We start from the raw sequence: 6,000 nt of genomic DNA on the forward strand, positions 1-6,000 counted from the left end.
TAACTCAACCTGTACTACTATTATAAGTCAACTTAACTACTACCATAGGTCAACCTGTACTACTATCATAAGTCAACTTAACTACTACCATAACTCAACCTGTACTACTATCATAAGTCAACTTAACTACTACCATAACTCAACCTGTACTACTATCATAAGTCAACTCAACTAATACCACAACTCAACCTGTACTACTATCATAAGTCAACTTAACTACTACCATAACTCAACCTGTACTACTATCATAAGTCAACTTAACGACTACCATAACTCAACCTGTACTACTATCATAAGTCAACTTAACGACTACCATAACTCAACCTGTACTACTATCATAAGTCAACTTAACTACTACCATAACTCAACCTGTACTACTATCATAAGTCAACTTAACTACTACCATAACTCAACCTGTACTACTATCATAAGTCAACTTAACTACTACCATAACTCAACCTGTACTACTATCATAAGTCAACTTAACTACTACCTACTACCATAACTCAACCTGTACTACTATCATAAGTCAACTTAACTACTACCTACTACCATAACTCAACCTGTACTACTATCATAAGTCAACTTAACTACTACCATAACTCAACCTGTACTACTATCATAAGTCAACTTAACGACTACCATAACTCAACCTGTACTACTATCATAAGTCAACTTAACTACTGCCATAACTCAACCTGTACTACTATCATAAGTCAACTTAACGACTACCATAACTCAACTTGTACTACTATCATAAGTTAACTTTACTACCATAACTCAACCTGTACTACTATCATAAGTCAACTTAACGACTACCATAACTCAACCTGTACTACTATCATAAGTCAACTTAACTACTACCATAACTCAACCTGTACTACTATCATAAGTCAACTTAACGACTACCATAACTCAACCTGTACTACTATCATAAGTCAACTTAACTACTACCATAACTCAACCTGTACTACTATCATGAGTCAACTTAACTACTACCACAACTCAACCTGTACTACTTTCATAAGTCAACTTAACTACTAACATAACTCAACCTGTACTACTATCATAAGTCAACTTAACTACTACCATAACTCAACCTGTACTACTATCATAAGTCAACTTAACTACTACCATAACTCAACCTGTACTACTATCATAAGTCAACTTAACGACTACCATAACTCAACCTGTACTACTATCATAAGTCCACTTAACACCTACCATAACTCAACCTGTACTACTATCATAAGTCAACTTAACGACTACCATAACTCAACCTGTACTACTATCATAAGTCAACTCAACTACTACCATAACTCAACCTGTACTACTATCATAAGTCAACTCAACTACTACCATAACTCAACCTGTACTACTATCATAAGTCAACTCATCTACTACCATAACTCAAACTGTACTACTATCATAAGTCAACTTAACTACTACCATAACTCAACCTGTACTACTATCATAAGTCAACTTAACTACTACCATAACTCAACCTGTACTACTATCATAAGTCAACTTAACTACTACCATAACTCAACCTGTACTACTATCATAAGTCAACTTAACTACTACTATAACTCAACCTGTACTACTATCATAAGTCAACTTAACTACTACCATAACTCAACCTGTACTACTATCATAAGTCAACTTAACTACTACCACAACTCAACCTGTACTACTATCATAAGTCAACTTAACTACTACCATAACTCAACCTGTACTACTACCATAAGTCAACTTAACGACTACCATAACTCAACCTGTACTACTATCATAAGTCAACTTAACGACTACCATAACTCAACCTGTACTACTATCATAAGTCAACTTAAGTACTACCATAACTCAACCTGTACTACTATCATAAGTCAACTTAACTACTACCATAACTCAACCTGTACTACTATCATAAGTCAACTTAACTACTACCATAACTCAACCTGTACTACTATCATAAGTCAACTTAACTACTACCTACTACCATAACTCAACCTGTACTACTATCATAAGTCAACTTAACTACTACCATAACTCAACCTGTACTACTATCATAAGTCAACTTTACTGCCATAACTCAACCTGTACTACTATCATAAGTCAACTTAACGACTACCATAACTCAACCTGTACTACTATCATAAGTTAACTTTACTACCATAACTCAACCTGTACTACTATCATAAGTCAACTTACCGACTACCATAACTCAACCTGTACTACTATCATAAGTCAACTTAACTACTACCATAACTAAACCTGTACTACTATCATAAGTCAACTTAACGACTACCATAACTCAACCTGTACTACTATCATAAGTCAACTTAACTACTACCATACCTCAACCTGTACTACTATCATGAGTCAACTTAACTACTACCACAACTCAACCTGTACTACTATCATAAGTCAACTTAACTACTACCATAACTCAACCTGTACTACTATCATAAGTCAACTTAATTACTACCATAACTCAACCTGTACTACTATCATAAGTCAACTTAACTACTACCATAACTCAACCTGTACTACTATCATAAGTCAACTTAACGACTACCATAACTCAACCTGTACTACTATCATAAGTCCACTTATCACCTACCATAACTCAACCTGTACTACTATCATAAGTCAACTTAACGACTACCATAACTCAACCTGTACTACTATCATAAGTCAACTCAACTACTACCATAACTCAACCTGTACTACTATCATAAGTCAACTCAACTACTACCATAACTCAACCTGTACTACTATCATAAGTCAACTCATCTACTACCATAACTCAACCTGTACTACTATCATAAGTCAACTTAACTACTACCATAACTCAACCTGTACTACTATCATAAGTCAACTTAACTATTACCATAACTCAACCTGTACTACTATCATAAGTCAACTTAACTACTACCATAACTCAACCTGTACTACTATCATAAGTCAACTTAACTACTACCATAACTCAACCTGTACTACTATCATAAGTCAACTTAACTACTACCATAACTCAACCTGTACTACTATCATAAGTCAACTTAACTACTACCACAACTCAACCTGTACTACTATCATAAGTCAACCTAACTACTACCATAACTCAACCTGTACTACTATCATAAGTCAACTTAACGACTACCATAACTCAACCTGTACTACTATCATAAGTCAACTTAACGACTACCATAACTGAACCTGTACTACTATCATAAGTCAACTTAACTACTACCATAACTCAACCTGTACTACTATCATAAGTCAACTTAACTACTACCATAACTCAACCTGTACTACTATCATAAGTCAACTTAACTACTACCATAACTAAACCTGTACTACTATCATAAGTCAACTTAACGACTACCATAACTCAACCTGTACTACTATCATAAGTCAACTTAACTACTACCATACCTCAACCTGTACTACTATCATGAGTCAACTTAACTACTACCATAACTCAACCTGTACTACTATCATAAGTCAACTTAACTACTACCTACTACCATAACTCAACCTGTACTACTATCATAAGTCAACTTAACTACTACCATAACTCAACCTGTACTACTATCATAAGTCAACTCAACTACTGCCATAACTCAACCTGTACTACTATCATAAGTCAACTTAACGACTACCATAACTCAACCTGTACTACTATCATAAGTCAACTTAACTACTACCATAACTCAACCTGTACTACTATCATAAGTCAACTTAACGACTACCATAACTCAACTTGTACTACTATCATAAGTCAACTTAACTACTACCATAACTCAACCTGTACTACTATCATGAGTCAACTTAACTACTACCACAACTCAACCTGTACTACTATCATAAGTCAACTTAACTACTACCATAACTCAACCTGTACTACTATCATAAGTCAACTTAACTACTACCTACTACCATAACTCAACCTGTACTACTATCATAAGTCAACTTAACTACTACCATAACTCAACCTGTACTACTATCATAAGTCAACTCAACTACTGCCATAACTCAACCTGTACTACTATCATAAGTCAACTTAACGACTACCATAACTCAACCTGTACTACTATCATAAGTTAACTTTACTACCATAACTCAACCTGTACTACTATCATAAGTCAACTTAACGACTACCATAACTCAACCTGTACTACTATCATAAGTCAACTTAACTACTACCATAACTCAACCTGTACTACTATCATAAGTCAACTTAACGACTACCATAACTCAACTTGTACTACTATCATAAGTCAACTTAACTACTACCATAACTCAACCTGTACTACTATCATGAGTCGACTTAACTACTACCACAACTCAACCTGTACTACTATCATAAGTCAACTTAACTACTACCATAACTCAACCTGTACTACTATCATAAGTCAACTTAACTACTACCATAACTCAACCTGTACTACTATCATAAGTCAACTTAACTACTACCATAACTCAACCTGTACTACTATCATAAGTAAACTTAACGACTACCATAACTCAACCTGTACTACTATCATAAGTCCACTTAACACCTACCATAACTAAACCTGTACTACTATCATAAGTCAACTTAACGACTACCATAACTCAACCTGTACTACTATCATAAGTCAACTCAACTACTACCATAACTCAACCTGTACTACTATCATAAGTCAACTCAACTACTACCATAACTCAACCTGTACTACTATCATAAGTCAACTTAACTACTACCATAACTCAACCTGTACTACTATCATAAGTCAACTTAACTACTACCATAACTCAACCTGTACTACTATCATAAGTCAACTTAACTACAACCATAACTCAACCTGTACTACTATCATAAGTCAACTTAACTACTACCATAACTCAAACTGTACTACTATCATTAGTCAACTTAACTACTACCATAACTCAACCTGTACTACTATCATAAGTCAACTTAACTACTACCATAACTCAACCTGTACTACTATCATAAGTCAACTTAACTACTACCACAACTCAACCTGTACTACTATCATAAGTCAACTTAACTACTACCATAACTCAACCTGTACTACTATCGTGAGTCAACTTTACTACCATAACTCAACCTGTACTACTATCATAAGTCAACTTAACTACGACCATAACTCAACCTGTACTACTATCATAAGTCAACTTAACTACGACCATAACTCAACCTGTACTACTATCATAAGTCAACTTAACTACTACCATAACTCAACCTGTACTACTATCATAAGTCAACTTAACTACTACCACAACTCAACTTGTACTACTATCATAAGTCAACGACTACCATAACTCAACCTGTACTACTATCATAAGTCAACTTAACTACTACCATAACTCAACCTGTACTACTATCATAAGTCAACTTAACTACTACCATAACTCAACCTGTACTACTATCATAAGTCAACTTAACTACTACCATAACTCAACCTGTACTACTATCATAAGTCAACTTAACTACGACCATAACTCAACCTGTACTACTATCATAAGTCAACTTAACTACGACCATAACTCAACCTGTACTACTATCATAAGTCAACTTAACTACTACCATAACTCAACCTGTACTACTATCATAAGTCAACTTAACTACTACCATAACTCAACCTGTACTACTATCATAAGTCAACTTAACTACTACCATAACTCAACCTGTACTACTATCATAAGTCAACTTAACTACTACCATAACTCAACCTGTACTACTATCATAAGTCAACTTAACTACTACCACAACTCAACCTGTACTACTATCATAAGTCAACTTAACTACTACCATAACTCAACATGTACTACTATCATAAGTCAACTTGACGACTACCATAACTCAACCTGTACTACTATCATAAGTCAACTTAACTACTACCATAACTCAACCTGTACTACTATCATAAGTCAACTTAACTACTACCATAACTCAACCTGTACTACTATCATAAGTCAACTTAACTACTACCT

The sequence above is a fragment of the Nerophis ophidion genome, unplaced genomic scaffold (genome assembly GCF_033978795.1).
Source record: "Nerophis ophidion isolate RoL-2023_Sa unplaced genomic scaffold, RoL_Noph_v1.0 HiC_scaffold_46, whole genome shotgun sequence".
NCBI classification, from domain to species: domain Eukaryota; kingdom Metazoa; phylum Chordata; class Actinopteri; order Syngnathiformes; family Syngnathidae; genus Nerophis; species Nerophis ophidion.